This window comes from Anopheles arabiensis, chromosome 2 (assembly GCF_016920715.1).
Source record: "Anopheles arabiensis isolate DONGOLA chromosome 2, AaraD3, whole genome shotgun sequence".
NCBI lineage: Eukaryota > Metazoa > Arthropoda > Insecta > Diptera > Culicidae > Anopheles > Anopheles arabiensis.
The window spans coordinates 16462924-16483771 of record NC_053517.1 but is presented as its reverse complement, the minus strand read 5'-3'; the positions used below and the strand labels follow the sequence as shown (position 1 = coordinate 16483771).

General features: G+C 45.5%; 1 protein-coding gene across 7 annotated transcripts in view; it reads left to right on the top strand.

The window, feature by feature from the left end:
- LOC120896224 (broad-complex core protein) overlaps positions 1 to 20848 on the top strand; it is a 126455-nt gene that overhangs the window by 20496 nt on the left and 85111 nt on the right. For all 7 annotated transcript variants that reach the window (XM_040300200.1, XM_040300202.1, XM_040300197.1 and 4 more), the window contains exon 3: positions 417 to 504. The gene's annotated coding sequence lies outside the window, so the exon portion shown is untranslated. The remainder of the gene's footprint in view (positions 1 to 416; positions 505 to 20848) is intronic.

The following is a 20848-nucleotide window of genomic DNA, read 5'->3' as shown; positions in this document are numbered from 1 at the left end:
CTAGAGAGCAAAACGCACCCCCAAACCCACACACACACATACACATGCCTATGGCGCGGGGTGCAAATGGCTGGGAAAGAAATTTAGTAATTACCCCCTCAACAGCAGCAACATCCGCTCCTGCTCCAAATGCAGCAACAGCAGCACACAACAGCGGAACACTCTCCGTGCTTCAATGTAGGGAAAATAATGACCGAAACCGATGAAACTTCAAAAAGAGACTTGCGTACATTTTTTAGCCATTGTGTGTGTGTGTTTTTTGTCTTTTTCTCATAAAATGCTTTCTTCTCCCTGGAGGGCCTGTTTTCGACCAACAAACTCTCGAGTGTGTATCTTGCAGCAAGAAAAATTAACCAATTTCTGATTTTCTTTCTTTTGTATCTCTCCCCCTCTCTCTCTCTCTCTCTGTGTGGCAGGATTGGACAGCAGTTGGCGCACGGACGGGACGGCTTTTTTTGGCGTTGGAAGACACACGACGCTCCCATCTCTCCACCGGAGGCACAGGTTGGTCTTCAATAACAGGTTTCGTGTCGTGATCTTGTGTGATGATGATGGGGATGACGATGCCCAAGATGCATCGCTTATAATGGCTCTACGCCGGGGTGTATCTGTGTTGCCTGCTGCTGCCACACTACACCGCATAGGAAACGCTCTTGCATAGAGAGAGGGCGAGAGGGCAGTTTTAGTTTTTCAGCAAGCAAGCCCACAATTTCGGAGGTCGTTGCCATTTCGTTTCGGGGCGTTTAAATTATTGGACATTCGTCCGGACGGCTCAGGCAAGCTCTCCCGTTCTCTCGCTCTATCTTTCTATCTCTTCGCCTTGTTCGCCACCCGAACGACAGCTTTGCGTTTTTGGCTGGGAGGGAGGGTTAAGCCAGAATAGGGTTGCCATTTTTCGGCAGGTTTCGCGCGTTATGGTGAAAAAAGTGGTCGTGCTAAACTAGTTTATGGTTTTCTTTGGCATGGCTATGCAGCAGAAGATGATGAAGATCACATTGGATCACAAGTTTATACACAAATTTATTGCACTAAGACGTCAAATTATAATACTTTACTTTGGCTAATTTGTTTGTATTGATAAGCAAGAAGAACATAAACAAAGTATACTCCATTTATGTCCATTTCATATGACCCATTATTGTACAGAGCATTGTAGTTCGGAATTGTATAGATGGTTTCAACACTGATTTTTTGCGTTAAATGGAATAATTGGTATCTCGCTTGAATGTATTTCCAATACCGAATGAGGACTGCAATATTTTTTCCAATTCGTGAACCTTCTAGCAATTTAGATTTATCTGCACCGAACATATCCAGTTCTTCCCCCTTGGGTGATCAGGTCGTAAATATCGGTGCTTTGGTGGTACGACGGCCTCGTTAAAATGTGCATTTTTGTGTTTTCGGTGGTGCAATGTGTTGCGATCCTTCCTGAAAGGAGGCAAACCAGCGACATAAACCGGTTCTTTACAAAAGATATTCGGTGGGATATCGTGACTACAAGACAGACACACACACACACAGAAGAAGAGATAGAGAGCTAGAGACACAAGGAGACCCGGATCCGGTCTTGTACGCAGCATCTACCCCGAACTATCCAAACTAGTGTGAGTCTGAGTTGATGTATATTACCAAGACCTCGGTTTCCTCAAATTTCTCTACGCCGGCAAGCACCCGGTAACTAAAGCCACAGCCTAAAGCTGAAGAACGTACCATCAGGATGCAATTTAGCGATTCGTCGATTTTTGCCGGTCAAAGACGATTGCATCCTGCATTTTTGAAGAGGCTCCGGTGGCTCTCGTCCGTCCACCTTGTACAATCACACATCATTATTGTAGTTTATCCATCTCTTTCCCCGTGCCAGGTTGCTTGTTCCTTTCCTTTATGACTACGAACGTCTAGTGTCTCAAGAGCCGCGATGGAGAAGGATGTTGTGTGTGTGTGGTTAAGTTTCAAGTTGCAAAACTCTGTGACATACTTCTGCACGCCACACAAGGGAGAAGGCAAGGATCGGCGGGACACGGCGCGCGTTTGCGTGTTTTTGTTGATTTTCCATTCGGTTTCCTTTTATTGACTCTCACTCGAGGGTTATATTTTAAGGCCCTCCTCTTACGCCGAGCCGGTGTGATCGGATAGGTTTATTCCCCACGATTTTGTCGTTTTGTGTGTGTGTGTGTGTGCATGCTTTTGCATTAGCTGAAAAGGTGCACTTCGCTGCTGTGCATCATGACCGATCCCGCGAGCTCTCTCGTGCGCGCCCAACATCTCCATGGGAATGGATGCGTTCGTCTTTTTGCAACTGCTGGGCGTTGTGGTGGCGTTTCCTTTTGGTAGTTACGTTTTATTGAGGCCCTTTTTGCACTCTTCCAGGCGGCGACAGGACAACAACGACGGTCCTGTGTGTACCAAGTGCGATCGTGTGTGGTGCGCCAGATTGTGGCGACCGAAATGGCGACGACGGTGTGTGTCGTGTGTTGCCCAATAATGTTGCTGACTTTTGCTGCAAATATGGGACCGTCGTCGTCAGGTCGCCTTGTGTCTTTCTGTTGCATTCGGTTTCTTCACTCCATCCTTCTCCTATTCCTCCTTCGTGGTTCAATGTTAATGTGCATCGCGCTTGCTAATGCTCTCTCCTGCGCTGGCATCGTCACGGACTGTTGCCTCCTGCGATCATTTGTGACTTTGATCGATCGATTTTGCTGCCGTTGTTGTTGGTCTTTCCTCACACACGAGCGATTTTGGTGCATTAACTCATGAAAGGAGAAAATCGCACACAAAGCATAAGCCCCGATCGAATGGGCCAAGATGTAAAAGGATGCAATTTTGAGGTGTTGTGTGTGGATGCTGTAGGAGAGAGCGAGAGGAGGAGTCCCCCGGCGGGGTGAGTGATCGCGTTTGGAAAGGATGCTGTTTTGTTCGTACCTTTTTTGTTTGTTGGTTGTTGGCCTTTTTCAATGGTTGGGTCAACGATTTTGGGCACGAATAATTTGGAGAAAGTTTCCATCCGACCGATGGGAAAGCGTGGAAGAGATAGCCCCGCCGTAAATGCAATGTTCACTGGTAGGTGAAAAACAGCCATTAGTCAGTTCATTGCAACCGTGTGTATAGTAAGGAGGTGAACAATCACAATAGGACAACAAAATCTCCGTAAGCCTGTATAAACGAATTGGAAGCGTTTTGTTGGTAGATTTTGCAATTGTGTCACTTGAAGTGTTACACGATGACGGGCTCGAGAAAAAATAGGTAAATAAGAAATAAATGTATTTTTTTATATTTGTCCGCACTTTTTTCGTTTGTCCTCCGCTCCGGTCTGGGTGCACTTCTTAGCGCCTTGCATCACGTGATGCACCGATGCACTCGCCTGTCATCTTTTGCCGTGTGTTGTGTGCCATGTTACGTGTCGTTTTTAGTGAAAGTGATTGCAATAAGTCGTCGATGCCCCTGGCTTGCCGAATTGCATTGGCGGATTTGCACAATTTGTACGACTCAAAGGGAAAACAGAAATCGGAGCTTTATAACAACGGCTACGAAACAACTCGAGCATGGACAAATTCACCTTGAAATGTATTCCATCTGTTTGAAAATAATCCGATACGCGTGCGATGACTGTGTTCAATAACAGCGCACGCTCCTTCACTGTCTTTAAGATATTTCGTCGATGTGCTTGTAGTGGCAGTGTTGGAGGGTTTTTAACAGAAATTAAAATATTTAACGTCTTACTTGTGAAGGATTTTTTTTTATTCACAAAAAAGTCTCCGTGCCTTTCTTTTTATTTTGAAATTTATTTCTCTATTTTGTTTTTTGTATTGTTGAATCGCCACCACTTCTGGGAGGTGCGCGAATTGCATGAAAATGATAAAATGAGCATGTAAGCATATGCAAACACCACCATGGGTTAGTGGATAATTGTTCATTTTAGTACCGTAAGAAGGGGAGTGCTGCGCGTCCTTGCCGAAAGTAGGCAAGAAAGGTAGGTCAGCTGCGCCCATGCTGCCCTGCCAAGGCGAGAAACACATTCGCACACATAACAGAGGTGGCACCTACTGGTATACCCATTCCCCTTTCGTCTACCCCACTATCACTCCGTCTGTGGATCAATCACGTACGCACATGACGATTGTTGTTTTATACGCATGGTTGGGGTGCGGGGGGTTGCTGACATTTTAGTGATGCAATGCCGCCGGGCAGCTGCTTTAAAGGGCACAAATGAGCGAAGTAAATAGGCATCAAGTTTTTACCGTTTTATGATTTGCAGATCTTTTCTTTCTTTTCTTTTTTAAACTCCATTGCTGTCTTGTAACATGTGTGGTTTGGGGTGCGTGGTGGTTTTTTTGGAGAGCCCCTCTTACGGATGGAAAAATACAAAAAATGGAAAACGTGTTTTGTGTGACATTTCTGTCGAGGTTTTTATTTTTATCTTTACACAAGCGCTGCATGTCGTGTAAGAGAGATTATTTCTAAAAGAGTAATGTAACTATGCTGTTTTCTCAGATATGTTTGAAACGGGTTTTAAGTACTTAAATACATAGAGCATTTATGAAATCTCAAGCGATCAGTTGAAGAAATACATTGAAGCAAATTATTAAATTTAACGATGTTTTCGTATGTTTTAGAGGCCTTTCGTTATTAAAAAAACAACAACTAAATGCTTCATAATTTATTAAATACCATTAAAAACATTAGGGAGCGGTCACCTTCGTCCGCATACTGCCCCCATTTTGTTGTTGCATGTGTGCTAACACAATACTGACTCATTCCGACTGGAAATATCATTCAAAACCCGCTTGCATCGCTGCAACTAAGACGCATTCACGCGCTTGTGTATCAATAGCAGACAAATGGAGTTTTTGCTCAATGTATGCACTGCTCCAACCAATACTTTAAACATGAGTACAGCCCCCCCCCTCCCCATTGCGTTGCAGTGACCCGGGGAAGAGAAAGCACGCGGGGAAAGAGCAAGGATCTTTTGCACACCAAATTGCAATCTTGCACACTTTAAAAGCCGCCGGACCACAAGTGGGGAGAAGGAGTAACCCGAGGGGGGCAGGTTTGTGCTCCAACGGCGTTTGACCTAATTTGTTGCGGATACAGTTTATTTATTCTTCTTTTTATTATTTTTGTTGTTGCCTTTTTTGGGCGTTATTTTTTCTGAAGAAATCTCTCCACGGGCCCGCGCTCGAGTGTGTGTGTTTTTCTTCCTTCCAAGGCGTTTGTCGCCGCCGCCGCCGCTGCCGCGAGATATAGCAACGACCGTGCAAGGGCTACGGGCGCAAATCTCGCAAGAGGTGTGCAGTGCAGGGAGAGAGAGAGAGCGAGAGAGAAAATAAATATAGAATAATGCAAAAGAAATGTTCGTGCGAATGTTTGCGTGCGTCTCTGCTGCTGGCTGTTGCGCGCCCCATTCTTCGCAACATGATTTTGACACGGCGGAGCAAGTTTGGGATGTTTGGTTTTTGGTGCGAAAAAGAAGTATTTTACATTGGAGGGACCTGGTGGTGGTGATGGAGGAGTGGAAGGAAGGCGTGTGAGGGGCAAACACACCGCAACACGTCTCTGTCAAATATAAATAGAGGATTGTATTCATTTTTTTTTCGGCGACGTCATTGACGCACACTTCGTCGCGCGCGCGCGGGGAGCGTTGAAATGTGAAACTCCCGGGGGATGTTGGGAAGTGTGATGTCAATGCACTCTGGGGTTTGTGGACGGTGGTCAATCTCTCGCAGTCTGTCTCTTTCTCTCTCTGGCAAATACCGCCGGGTGGCACACACCTCACTCCCCCCGACGGAGAGAGCCGCCGCCCCAGCAGAGCAGGTCAAGCCAGTTTCTGCGCGCCTCAGTGTGTGTGTGTGTGCTCTCCTTCTTTCTTTTTTCATTCTTTTGCAATCTGCATAAGCTTCCCCCCCCTCCCTTCGTGCCGTAGAATGCATTTCCCCTTGACATACACGCTTTACTTCCCTTCATCATCATCATCGTCATCTTCGGCCGGCACTTGAATTTTTCTGGGCGCACACACACACACGAGAAAAAGGAAGAAAAGGTTGTTTTGAAATTTGGTCCCAGAATTTTTGACCAACCGAGCCAAGGAAGGAGGAGGAAGGCAAACAACGTTTCACACTCTTTCTGCTGCACAATCGTCGTCCATCGCGGCCCGCCGCAGTGAGTGGAGCCGAGGAGCGCGTGATCTTAAGTGTCCCCCCCATTCTTTGTGGGGGGAGGATGGCGAAGAGAAGATGGTTGGTGGCAGGGCGGGAAGCAGGTGTTGTGGTGCATTGCCGCCACTCTTCCCCCCCCCCAAGCTCTATCGGTTCCCGTTGTTTACGCTGCCGGGCGTGTGTTGTTCTGCTGCTGCTGTGGCCGGAGCAGCATGTTGACTAAATGGTACAATTTTGCATTCGCCCAAATGTCATCGAACTTTGGTTTGGGTTGCAATGTGGGGTGCGTGTGTGTGTGTGTGTTGTTGTTGTTGCGGTCGTTAGGGGGACAGTCTAATCGCTCAAAGCGCATTTACAATGTGGTCTGTACGAAGGAAGCATATAAAAAGGCACAGAAGATGGTTCGCTGAATTTTCCTTTTTTTTTTTACAAAATGTTTACACAAGAGCGCAAAGGAGCTAAACTGAGCTTTGCCAACGCTTATTTTAAAATGTGTGAATATTCAATTATTTTTTTGGGGATATTAGAGACGGGTTTGAAGCCCCAAAAAAAAAAAAAAGTTGGTTAATGTCCCACAGCAATTAATTCTTTTTTTTGTTGGGGGCATATTTTAGCTCTTTTCAATTTGCTCTCAAATTTCCTACTGCTTTCGAAATGCATCGGGGAACCGTTTCTGTGGTGCGCGCAGCATTGCTTTACGCTTTCCGAGAAACCATTCCAATTCCCTTTTGGTTTGTGTGTTCGCCCAAGCCGTGTTCTAAAAGTGCAGACCAAGTTTTTTTCTTTCTTGGTTTCGCAGCGCTAAAAACATCCATCCAATTCCACACGGTGTTCCTATTGCATTGGGCCCGTCGCTGTGCCACCACCCGGCTAGACATCGCGTTCCCCCCCCCCCGCGTTCCCGGCTGGTGATCTTCCCGCTCCTAATAGCGGCTCTAATGTAACCTTGAAATCTAACCAAATGGTGTGGTGCGGCCGTGTCAAGCCGAGCAAGACAGAGCAAGCGAACGACGGAGGAGGACCCCCCGGACCATAAATAAAAAGGCCAACACAGACACACGCTGCTGCTACTGCTGCTGCTACACTACTAACCCACCCGCCGGCAGCAAAGCGCAGAAAGATTGAGTTTAGAGAAAGAAGCAGGAAAAAAAACAGCGAGCTGCATAGAAACACACTGCACACACACACACTGCTAACCGCAAACAAATGTAGCGCTGGTCTAAAAAGTGCCAAACGACAAACAGCCAGAAAGAAGAGAAAAAAAGGCAAACGATCAAATCATTCGCCCCCTGTGTGTGTGTGTGTGTCTCTGACCTTGAACGCGAGTCTCAAGCGCATTAGCGCGTTGCACCGTGGTCGCTCTCTGTGGCAGACGCAGCAGCAGCAGCAGCAGCAGCAACGGCACGGGAGCAGCAACTATGCGATATGATTAGATCGTCTGCTCCCAACTTGCCTAGGAGCCTGGGGCGAATGAGAGAGGGAGAGTGTGTTTGAGAGAGATAGAGAATTGTTTAGGGAAGGAAACGGGGGGAGGGGGTGTTTGAGAGGAGGGGGGAGGCTCGTGTCGTGTGTTTGATGCGCGCGTTGGAGTTCATTCGCACTCGCGCGCTTCCTTTTCCTGCTCAACGCTCGCGCCTATCGCCCCTTGGAGCGCACCGAGGAGTGGTGCCAGGAGGGCGGGGCGGGCTGGCCCGGTCGGCCTGCAAGCCAGATAAACCTAACTGTGTGTGACCGGGTTGTGCGGAGGGCTCGTTCGTCGTTCCCGTCTGTCTGCGCGCTTGTCTTTGGCGACGTGAAGAAGGCAATTGGGGAAGATGGGATGGGGAAGGGTTTAAAGCACTGAAAGAGAGGCTCGGGAAGAGTGGCGGTTGAATAGAGCTTGGCTCTTTATCTACCCACCAACACCACCACCACCACCAAACCAATCTTCAGTACGCTCCATCTCTTTCGCTCTATTTTTGGCATTCTAATGCAAGTTGCGGTTCTTTTTCTTGCTGTAGTGGTGGTGGTGGTGACGCTGCTGCATATAAATTTTCGGCCAAGGGAGGTGGTGCGGCAACCTTGCCCCCTGTCTGCACGACCGACCGGCAAGGAAGAAGGAAAAGAAAACAAAGCCGAAATTGCAACAAGCTTGCGCGCACGCATAGAACCAGACGCACACATGCGCGCGCGCGCGCACCCGCTGACATCAACGAGTGGCGATCAAGTGGTGTGTTGATTTTGGGGTTGAGGTTTTTTTTTTCCTTGCTTGCTTAGTTTTCGTTTGGTTTTATCGCGCCCGCGCTCCCATGTGTTTTGTGTGTATTAGTGTGCCCCCACCCCCCTTGCACATCGTGTTAGATTTGGAACGTTGCGCTTTGGGAAGCTAGAAAACGATGACGGATTGTGCACCGGTTGGTTTTTGGTGGAGTGGAGGAATGTGCGAATGTGCAGAGGGGTGGGCATGCAAGACAAAATTAAGCACCGCGGTCAAATCTTGACGTTCGCACACAAATCTATTGCAAGCAGTAGATGTCTTCTTGCTGTGTGTGTGTGTTTTTTTTTTTTTGACTGATTAACTCAGTTCCGTTCGCTAGACACCAGACGCACATCATTCCCAGTGGGGACGTGTTTCTTCCAGACGGGTGGCCCATGTCTCCCTCCTTTTTGCCGCACCCACCCAAGTCCCCGCTAGACTGAATAATGGCAATCGTTTTTTGCGCCCCTCTTTTAAGCTATTTTTCGTCCGGGGGAGAGTTTTTTTGTAGTTCGTTTCGTCGCTTGCACGCGGCTGCATGTGTGGTGGTGCTTCTTGTTTCTTTAAATTTGTGTTCTCTTCTTTGCCGTCTGGCTTTGGCTGTGTCCGGGAATTATAATGCAAATATTTTAGCTATTACTTACTTGTTCGGTGGGGGGCGTGTGGGTGCATCGGGAAGCGGGACTCTGGACGCGCCGTCAAAGATATAATGATGGCTCAAAGATATAATGTTGGAACCGTTGCCATAGGTTTGCTTCAGCTGATTTAGTGTGTTGCAAAAAAAAAAAAAAAACTACGAGTATTCAAGCATACTTTATGTAAATACAGAGAATCAAAAGAATACTTTAAAATCAATCCAGTAAGTATGGCAGCATTGTACAGACAATCAGGAACATCATACAACTACAATGGGACGCCATTTACCTTTGATCCCCGGCTTACGTGCTCTGGAGGATATTTAACAAAAACCCTTTTCAGAGCACAATGTCATAACGAAAAACACTAAAATGCATGCCAAATTTCAAATATTTTCATTGCACAAATGTCAAGTACCTAAAAACTGACTAGGTTTTACCAAACCATGTGACAAATTTCGAAAAAAACCCAGAATTTGTTACAAAGAGTATACTTGGACTGGACCCATTATCTTTGCTATTCGAGTATCCGGGCGAGGTCGAGTCTCGATGAGCCCGGATAAACTGCGTTCCACTGTATTTCTTTTTTTAATTTCTTTATTTTTATGATTTTTTTTTTTGAAATCAGTAATCGCTGCTTGCATTTCTTCTGTAATGAAAAGATTTTTCTTTCCACAACTATAAGATCCACAATTGCACATACTGATATCTGTGTTGGAGATGGATTATTGTTTCAGATACTGCGCAGAACATATCGAAACGTAAAGTTAATAAAGTCTCAATCTTATACAAATGCCGCTTAGCTTCAATGCAGTTATACAGATCAAACAGTTCAAAATAGTTTGAAAATTATTTGGGCCCTAACGTACCTTACATAGATCATAGTCTTGTTTCTGCGATTGGCTAAGTACAAAGTTTAACAATTTGGCTGTTCACGTTAAACTCCACAAACATGTTTGTAGAATTTGGCTCTTTTGGTCGCAAAGTTGGCCGATCGCTGGTCTTGTTTAAATTATTTCCTCCCAAATTGTAACACTGCAGAACACATCGTCGATCTCAATATCATATCCATCTTAATTATCTATATCCATATTTTATAGATTATAGATCTTCAAACAAGTAGAATAACTTGAATAAATTAACCGACATGTTGAGAACATTAAACGAAGTATTGTATGATGTTACATTTTCACCAAATGCTCCACATCAAATCTACATTTAAACCTGACACTTTAAAGGCAGTGTGGTAGAAAAAACAAAAATCTCCACGGAAATTCACCACGGACGGAAAGCGATGGTAGTGGTTGTGCATCTTAAAACGTACTCCATACGCCATGCGATGATCTAACCGGCATTTGCACTCTCTTCTACATCTTGTCGGGCACTTAGTCGGTCGGTCGGTCAACACACGCCGGTCGTCGGTACTGCGGGCATGTGTGTACACTACTTTCGTTTTCAATCGGTCGCTTACCCGGACACCATCCCTCTCGTAGTGTGCTCTCTTGATGCTTTGGAACTGTGCCTAGGTCTGGGCCAACGTGCCGGCAAGATATAATCAAAGGCCAGGCGGACACACATACCCACAGAGCTGGCAGGCGGCGAAGCAGCAGCCAGTTGCAATACCTCAGGGTAATGTGTAGCGCAGTAGCACGACGAGGGCTAGACAAAGAGCAGCAGCACGAAGTGTGACCTCCTTCCGATGCGCCGCGCTCTTTCCCAGCGCTGCCAGTCTCTGCCAGGAGTACAGGGGAGAGGTTGATGGAAGGAGCACTGCACATCGCCCACTATCCCGACTTCCTCCGACACAGACAAACGTTCTTTGCTGCACCGTTCAATCCCCACCGGACGACGGAGCGAAGCGCAGAAGCGCAACTCTTCCACTTTAGCGAATGTTTTCGCCTCCTTCGCTTTGCGCTAGCCGCAAGAAGACCGTGCAGCGTTGATCTAACGTCGTCTACTACTTCCGTGCACGCTAGACAACGTGTGTTATTCGCGTTTGTGCAGTCTTTTTTTGCTGTGCTTCTCCATTTTCATTCGCGTCTGCAACGCGCGGCTCTTGGTGTGTGTGTGTTGGTGCCGCGCGTTAGCCGGTCATCGTCTGTGCGGCCAAGCACCGAGCGCAATCGTCTGACCTTTTTCTCCTTCGCTTCGCTCCTCCGCGGGGAGACTGCCACCCCTCGGAGGTTGGTAATAGTTTGTGCTGCCCCTCTCCCGTGCATCGTTCCTGGAACATGGTTCCGAGATTGTTCCGAATGGTTTCGGCAAAATTCCTGTTGCTGCGCTCTCTCTCTCTGATCGAGCCGGTTCAGGTTCCGGGACCCACCCGTCTAGGAGATTTTGCCAAGGTCATGTGCACGATAAAATAAGATCGTGATGATGCTGCTGCTAGGAACGGGCGGGGGGGTTGTGCAAGCTCTCCCTTCCAGTGCACGACGGTAGACGTCGGCAGCATTTCATTCGTCTGTGGCTCGCACACACATACTCTTCTCCTTTATTGCCGTTTGCCTATTGCACATTTTCTATTCGGCTTTGTTGCGCGCTCGGTGGTGCCGACGGTTTTGGTCATGCGTTTTTTTTTTTTTTAATTGGATCCCCTTGAGACAGAACGGTAGAGATTCGCTTGCGGTGCACGATGTCTGGCGGTGTTGCAACGTGTGTGAGAAACCTGTGTGTGTTTTTTGCGACTCCTCTTTATTGAACATCCCCGATTTTTCTGAAATAAACTAGGTCATCGCGAGGTTAAGCTGAGTGTCTGTAGAAGTTGAATAAGAAGTTTTGGGTTACGCGAGCCGTTGAATTGCTTAAAATTTAGCGACCATAGGGGATATATTGGCCGTAAATGTCTTTACGAGTGCACTGTATGCTAGAAATTTATTTCTATGCACCATTTTAGTACTAAGACGTATTGGGATATTGAAAAGAAATATATGACTCCAAGCATAACGACCCTTATAAAAAGAGGTATTGCGCTTTTTGAATGTTTTTGAGATTACGTTCGAATAGAACAGGCAAAACTGACTGGGATTGTATATCTCTATTCACTCCAAGGTTCGTTTATGTACAGTGTTTTATTTGCACATTCACCCTTCTACCTTTGATACTTCATTTTACTTGTTTTCTAAATGAAATATTATTAATTCTGTTAATTCTGTTGCTATAATCATAATGTAAAAAATGAACAAAATGCTTCTAGCTTGGCAAATACAATAAACTTGACTTACCTCTTCTCCGACGCTTCCCCGATCAATCGTCATAGAAACTCCCAGTTAAATTGTTAGCTTTAAGTTGGGTTAGAATAATTTAGCTTAACTTTTCGAGTGTCTAAATGTGTCAAAACGTTTAGACGTAAAATATAATTTCCATTTCTACTACATGAGCTCCAATTACTGCTTCTCTCAACGTTCTGTTAAGTTCTTTTGAAAACGCCAAATTTGCTACTTTTACATATTGAATAATAAAACAGCCTCAAATATAGATTCTAATTACATCGTCTTCTGCCAAGCAGGTTTCATGCTTTCCTTCCCTCAACATGGCTGCGTACAATTTTTCAATCCCTTTCCTTTGCGTTGCTTTCAACCCCTGGTTTCCCTCATGTGTCCTCCATGCGGTGAGCTCGCTTTGCGCTATACACACACACGCACACAGTGCCATAAATTTTACATTCTTTACGATCTGCTCACAACTCTCTTGAGGAACCGAGAGCGTCTTTCTACACAACACATACGTACACGTTTGATGTGTAGCATTTTATGTGTTTTTCTTATTGTCTCTTCTCGCGATTTTTTAGCAGCAGCAGCAGCGCATAATCAATCGCGTCTCCCTTACGGCCTGGCGTGTGTGTCATATACCACCATATCTACATACATTAAAAGCTTGCGCAGCCGACCGCGATGGGGGCACACAAGGGGGAGTAAAATGTTTGTCAGATCGAAGAAAGGGAGCTTTTCTATCGCTTTTTTCCGTCGCCTAGCGGCAACGACAGGGGAAAGTACCACAGCGGTAGCAACGGGCGACGGTACTTGAACACACGCGTAAGCCGCAGGAAAAAAGTGTACACGAGAAGTATATGTGGTGTGTGTGTGTTTCCTATCGCGCTTTCACTCTGCCTCAAGAAAAGGAAGGATTCCCCCGTTCAAGTGCGGTGGGTGGTGGTTGTCTTTGGGTGGTTTTCGCGAACTCAGTCAATCTCTCTCAGTCGCGGCCTTTTTTTGTCACTCATGTAAGGCGTTTTTTGGGAGTGTGTGTGTGTGTGGTGTTTACGTTCGTTTTTCAACCTGCAATGACTTATTTATTAAGATTCCGTTCCATTTTGGAGAGCAAAATCGCGGGTAACTAGTGGGGGAGCCGCTGGTGCGAGGGAAGAAAGGACTCTACTGGTACATGGCGCGAGCCTTACTCTTTGTTGCAGCAGCGGACGCGGGAAAGACAACGCTAAAAGGCTTCTTTAGAGACTCTTCCATCTTCGCTTCTTATTTTTTTAGACGTTTTCGATTTTGCGTCTTGTTAGGTGCTCAAATTTGTTGCATTTTTTAATGTAGTTTCTAATTGTACTTTTTCCCTTTACGTACAAAAATAACTAAATTTAACGCTGGGCAGCAAGGATGAATTGTGTTTCTTTTATATGTTGGGCATCGTTTGAAACCCCTTTTTTTGTTGAAAAATGGAATTGTTTATTTGGGTCGAACAGAAAGAGATGCAAACCTTCTCAGAGTGAGATGGCAAGCGTGTACCCACCACCCACCCACCCACACCCGCGCGCGCGATCCCAGTGAAAGGGGTAATGAGCACACACGAAAAGGATTTCGTTAGCATATCCTGGCCCTGCTGCCGGTGCCGCGCGCGCCTTTCTCCGCGGCCCAACCTAGTGCAGCAGCGCACTTTCACCGATCGCCACTCACCACCACCCTGCTTCTTTCTCCTCCCGCGTTCCCAAACCTTAGCGGTACTTTTGCCCACGGAAGGGGGCGTGGAAAATTGCGCGCTAACGTGTGTGTGTGTGCCAACGTGGGCAGGTGTTCGTTCTTTTTTTTCGGGTCTACCTACCCCCTCCCCCCCGTGTGTGTAGAGGTATATTCGGTTGTGTGTGGCGCGCGATTTTATTTTATGTGTCATTTATTTTTCTACGCATGTGTGTGCCTCTCTCTCTCTCACTGTCTCTTTCTTTCTCGCTGTCGTTAATGCTGCGTGCTCCTCTCGTCCCCCGCGGGGGTCTCTACTGTCGTCGTGCTGTCTCTTTCTTTTTATTACGGTTTTTAAAATTTTGTTTTACTTTGGGAGCGACCCACCGCCCGCTCTCTTATACCATTGTCTCACTTTCTCTTCACGCGATTGGAACGCACTTTCATATCATTACACAAGCCGCCAGCCATCACCATCACCACCACCAACCCATTCCGATGCTGTGTGCGCGTGGTGTGACACGCACGCGGATGAGAGGAAGCTCTGATAGTGGTGCGGAGGGGGTGAGGTGGTTTGATAGGGAAGTGTTGGGAGGTGGTCAGTAACAGGGAAGGTTATTGTTCAACATTAGGTCCTGAAGAGTGAAAGAGAAACAGTGTGCCACGACCCCCCATTGTGTGTGTGTGTGTGGATACTGTGTGTTTGGGGGTGTAGAAAAGGTAAAAGCGAAGGAGTGTGTGGGAATTTAATTTGACTTTTTGTTTTTTTTGGTTCTTTGTTTTACTCGCTCATAAGCATATTAACCAACCATAAAGGGATGATCGGGAAGCAACGCGTATGAAATGCATCGAAATGTTTTTACTAATACTAATTGACAAAAAAAGGTTACCTAATTTTGGCTAATTTTTTTTAGTTTTTTGTTAAATTCATAAAATCAATCCGCCAATCGTGTTTTCAATGGTGTGACAGGCCAAGGAAGGCTGAATTTCCACTCGCCTCGCACCATGGAGCAACATAACATGAAGTGAATAAATCACCCAATCCTGCTCCTCCAATTAATTGGACGCGAGTGGGTGGAAGAATTTGGCTTGCAAGTCTTTGGGCCGCTATTTGTCAGCCAGCTTTTGTCTCGGTTGAGATTAATTCGATGTAAAAATGTGGAAAATTCTAGCCACTGGTAGCGAAAATGGTGTGGCACCAAAAATCACATCTCATCGATGGGCGCGCGGCACTCACAATCTCTTCCCGCGTGCTGGTTTGAAGGGTGCTGCCATTGCCGCGCCCATCCGCATTACAGAGGCACACACACACACGCAACCCCCGGTTGGCTTTCTTGGCGTTTTACAGTGGGCGGTAGAAGCTGGTTGGTGGGTGGGTAACTCTCCAGCGCTCCTAGAACACACACAATACACCCAGCAGCCGCGCGCAATTCGACTGCTTGTGCCCGCCTGATGATGGTAAAGGATACAAAGGCATTTTTAATGTGCAGAGATGATTCCTATATTAGTGTGTGTAGTGCTTTTATGACGGTTAGTGTGTGTGTGTGTATGTAAGGTTAATGTACATTCGCGGAGTGCGCGCGAGCTGTGTGGAGCGGAAGGCAGCGAACCTTTAATTTATGTACAAAAATTTATTATAATATCCGCATCAAAACCAGTACACACGCACGCACGGAAATGGGTGGCCTGAACTCCCCCCCCTTCCTTCACCCATTCTCCCACAACTTCGTTTGCTCCATGAGAGGAGGGAGGAGGATGGAAAATAAAAGTATTAATGGAAGGATTGCGCGGGGTAGAAAATTGCCAAAAATGGTGAGGAGGGAAAATAAATGAAAAAAATAAAAATAAATATCCCACACATACACACACATACACACGCTCTTTTCATATACATATAATCACTAACATTACGTGGTGTGGAAATGGGAAAGCTGTAGAGGAAGGGAGCGGTGGTTGCGCATTTTGGGGACTTTAAGGTTTTCGCTGTTTACGCGTCGCACACTTTCATACAGATTGGCAGTTTTTTGTTGTTGGAATTTTCACTTTTCCAAAAATTAGGAATAGACGGAAAAGTGTGCTTATGTCGTTCTTTTTTTTTGGGGAAATTATTTCATATGTTGTACCCATAGCAACACGCAGCGTTCAACCATGCGCAGCCTTTTCTTTTTACCCCTATACACACGTATAGGGTGCGAGGGGACGCGCACCCTCTGCCGTGTCCTCTATATTCTTTTTTTTTCTGACTCTTTCACTCTCTCCATTTTTCTATGCTTTCGAACATAATGATGGTTCTAATATTATTTCCCCATTCGCCCGCGTTCGTGGCGGTGTGTTCTGCTCATCCAGACTCCCCATCCTAACACATTTGGGTGTGGATGGGTGTGTGTGTGAGTGTTGCGAATCTCAAAGCCCTAATCACACCCCAACGCCTCTTCCTGCTCCTCCTAACTATGTATCGTAACATGCAAACACACATACATACATGTGTGGAGGATGTCTCTTGTATGTGTATGTGAGTGTGTGTGTGTTTGCACTTTTTTTGCAGCATTTTTTCGGGTCCTGCTCCGCTCTCCCTCCCAACTGTCCACACCACTCCCTACACCACCGCCCACACAAATATTTCATTTGTGTTTTCCCCTTCTGTTTTCATTTTTTTTGTTCGAAAACTGTTGGCTCTCTCCTTCTCTACCTCCCTCCCTCCCTCCTTGGGGTGGGTCTCATTTTACTCGTTGTGTTTTACCGATTTTTCCTCATTTGCGTGTAGTCGAATTATCCGCCGCAATGTGTCCTCCACCTCCCGAACCCTTTCCGTCTCTCTGTGTCGCTGTGTGTGTGTGTGTGTGTGTATGATTATTCGTCCCTGTATAGCGTTTTTTTTAATTTTATTTTGCACATACGCGTCCGCTTCCCCTTCGTGTGTTCATCCCTCGCCGTCTGGATCGAGCTGCCTCAACCCCCCCCTCATCCTCCCCCCCCCCACTCTTCTTTTGCATCATTTTTCGTCACGTGCCGTCATCTTTTTCGGCGTCGCGTTGATTGTATACGAGTGTGTGATTGGGGCCGAGGGGATGCTTTTATCATTCTCTCCTATTTTTTCACATGTACATTAGTGCGGCTGGTTTTTTCATTTTATTTTTCCATTACGATCGATTTTTTTTTGTTTTTTGTTGGTACAGATACTAGTTAGTAAATGGTTTAGAGGCGAGATTTGTCGAGTTTTCTAATAAGCTTTCAGAAAGAGTCAAGCTTTCTAATTGCATTTTTAATCGTCATTATTACTGATGCTAAAAAGAGATAGAAAAATGTTTAACTAAACTATGTAATTACAATAATAATACATTGTCTGAATAATTACACATTGGCCATTATGGTACATTGCGGACGAAGCAATTCTTCTGTGATGCTGCTTCTGCTCTTTTTATTGTGCATTTTTTGGCTCATTTACACTGTAATACATTAGCTGTTTAGGCTGCATTGCTAACTGATGGAAACGTATTAAAATAAATCGTTTTTTTGTGCTTCATTTTGCTGCCCGGCAATCATGTATGATTTAGATGCCCATAACTATTCCAGGTTTTTTTACAACAACTGCCACAAAAAATCAATCCCAACTTGAGGTTGAACTGTTGCTAATCGAAATATAGACAACCGATTTGGTTACAAAAATCAAATTAAAACCTTTTGTTGTGCCATTGTTGAAGCTCCTCAATGCACACTTTGCGAAAATCCCAACTTAACGCAACTATGACGAATGTGTGTTGTGAGTATGTCGTGTAGGCTCGCGAGAGGTCGGAAAGGTATTTGCAGTATGAAAAATAAAATAATTTATTTCCTCTTCTTTACACACATACACACACGCACCGTATTGACGCTTGCAAAGGAAATTATGTATGTACAAAATTAAATAATATATTCAAAATGGCGCGCGCGTGTGCCGAAAAATAATGCAGAAAAAACACACAATAAAAAAACAAATATTTCACCTCTTTCACGCCGAAATCACTCATTGCCGCCTCGCAAAGACATTTTCGGAAGCTCCCCTCCCCCCCTTTCTCGTCGTTGTGCGTGTGTGTGGATGTGTATGTTTTACCCCGAAAAAAACGATCCCCCTTTTCGGTGTCCAGCGGCAGCCGTGCCCGATGCTTTATGTTATGCCGCCCATATGTGTGTGTGTGTGTGTATGTTGCCCGAAACTCTCTGGCGGTAATAGGTTCGGTTATGTGCACAGAGCACATTTGCCCCGAACTCATTATTATTTTTATTTCCTCCGACCAGAACCTGGCATCAAGCGGCCCGGGGGTGGAAGGGTGAAAAAAAAAGAATAAAGGAGAAGGACATTCTCGCGCGCGCGAGTCAGGCGAAAATAAAATCGATCCCCCTCAGCCCTGGCTTGCCCCCACCGCGCACCCTACAGGCGCCGTGTCCCCCTCTGACGGGATCGTATGTCCAACCCCATTACACTATTGTGTGTATCTGTTTGTGTGTGTGCGCGCCATCTATCATTTGTTAGCACCCGATTGGGATGCTGGGAGGGAGGGAGTAGCATGTGTTTGGTGGATCGGTGGCGAGAGGATAAAAAATGTATTATAAAAATCCTCCTGTCCCCTTCCCTTTGCTTCCTGTCCCACTTCAGGTGTGTGTGTGTGTTAGCTCTGCCTCTACCATTTTGTGCATCAAATCCAATGCGGCGTGGGGGCCGTTTTTCGCCTAAAGCGTTGCCGTGTCATTATTTTGGCAAACGATTTTTTAGGAGAGGTTGTGTGTGGCTATTCCAGTGGGGGAGCCAGCCCGGATTGACCAGGGGACAGAATAGGGTTCGTATTTAATAAATATTATCGATTATGTGTGTATAGGCATCATTTATTTATGGTGGTTGGCTTGCTAGCTCTCGCGGGGAGGACGCTCAGGGATGCAGAGTATGCGTGAGAGCATCGCAGACTTTCCTGCAGCAGGTGCGACAAAAGTACATGACTCTTTTATGCTTTTTTATGTTGTACAAAACACTGAGTCGATTAAAAAAACCTATCAAACTCGCTGGCTGTAGTAATGAAACGGTATGTTGTGTAAACTATCTGGACCAAGTGCGCACTAAGGACAAAGATTTGTGTTTCAAAGGTCTAATACATAATACAAAATGTTATAAAAATGGGAGCTTACTATATGACTGAATTAAACATTAGGCGGCTTCGCAAAGCTGCAAAACTAAGTTTTTTACGCATTCAGAATTGCTTGTCTTCTGCATCTAGCTTACACTCGGATAACCCCAGGATGTTACAGTCGTTGCCACCTAATGTTGGCTCTAAGGCATCAGTTTTTGACAGTGCGCATCAATTTATGACTCAAACGCGCCTATTTTTGTCTGTAAGTCATCAATGTTTGACTCTTTTAGGACTCATGATAATTTTACAAGGTATTTGAGCAGATTTTTGACAATTCAAATTTTACATCACATAAACATTACAAAAAACGTGTAATTTTATTGTTTTTGAGAAAAAATAATATAATTTAATAAATTTTTCTATCATCATTGTTTACACCTGCAAATACGAGCCAACTTTTTTTTCACTCCATTAAATCATTAATATTGGCAAAACAATCGTTATTTTTTAAATTCAATCAAGGAGATTATAAACTACTTAACATCATTGTAATAATTTCAAAACACACAGTTTCTGAAATTACGTTAAATTTTGTAAATAAAGCGAATGACTCACAGACAAAAATTGATGCGCACTGTTAATAATTGGTGCCTTCGAGGCAAAAATTGTGACAAGTTTTCAAAAATTGGTGCCTTCAAGACAAAAATAGGTGAGTTAGAGTCAAAATTTAGCGGCAACGACTAAATGCAAATGCAATTTAATTTGAAGTAACAGATTCATTTCGTTTACATAATTAATTTGTTAAAAATTGCATGACAAAAATTGGCGATAAATGTTGCCTACCAACAGATTCTTCCATCCTGTAAAGCATGTGGCTCAAACATCAAGAGGGTAAACACAATAGGGTAGGTAGAGTTATCGTATACTGTTACGGATCCTGCCCCTAAGGTTACCAACCTGACTGGTGATGAAAATACGAAAATACAAACGATTTTCCTTTAAGCGACAACGTTAAAGCGCACCACCGAGGCAACGACTGACGACGGTATGGGGAGGGGGAAAAAAGCAAGACACTTTATCGACCGAGTCGAGGTCAAGATTACACCCCAAAATTCCACCCCAATCGATGCATGCGATCCCACAACCCCGGTGTGAAGGAGTAACAGACTACTTCCGTCTTCCGTCAGCTGTGTGTGGCAGTATGTGTGTGTGTGTGTGTGTGTAGCATAACGGTGCCAAAGGGAAGAAAACGGACAAACCTTTGCCTCCTTCTTCTGTCCATGCACCGCGGTGTGGTACAAGTCCCGTTTTTTTGTACCGCATTTCGCTAAGGCAAGAACCTTCATCGACACCCACGAACCGCGGGAAAGAAAGGCTGCCATTGCCGGGTGAAAGTAACGAAGCGCTCTCGGGACTGTGTTTTGTTGTGAGGGTGGAAAGCAGGTCCATCTCGCAACCCACCCACATATTCTTCTGCCCTTCCCTACCACCCAAACAACCAACCACCGTCCACAGACGATGGGTCGATGGGTCGAGGAAAAGCGAAATCTATCTGTTGCGCGCATCCGTGTCGTGTTTGACCGTTTTTCTTAACGGACCATTTCCTTCGTCGCACTTTTCCTCCAGCCGCCGAGCCTGGTGGTTGGAAAGCTTGTGTGACTGAGACTTTGTGTGAACGTCCCTTCCGCCACCAATAAAATGTGTTATCCTTTGTGTGTGTGTGTGTGCGTGAATGTAGCACAATACAAATGTAGCCACTTTTCTTACCGTTGTGCGGTTTGGCGGTCAAATTCTCTGGAGACACAAGGGGGAGTTTGCCTTCATCAAGACA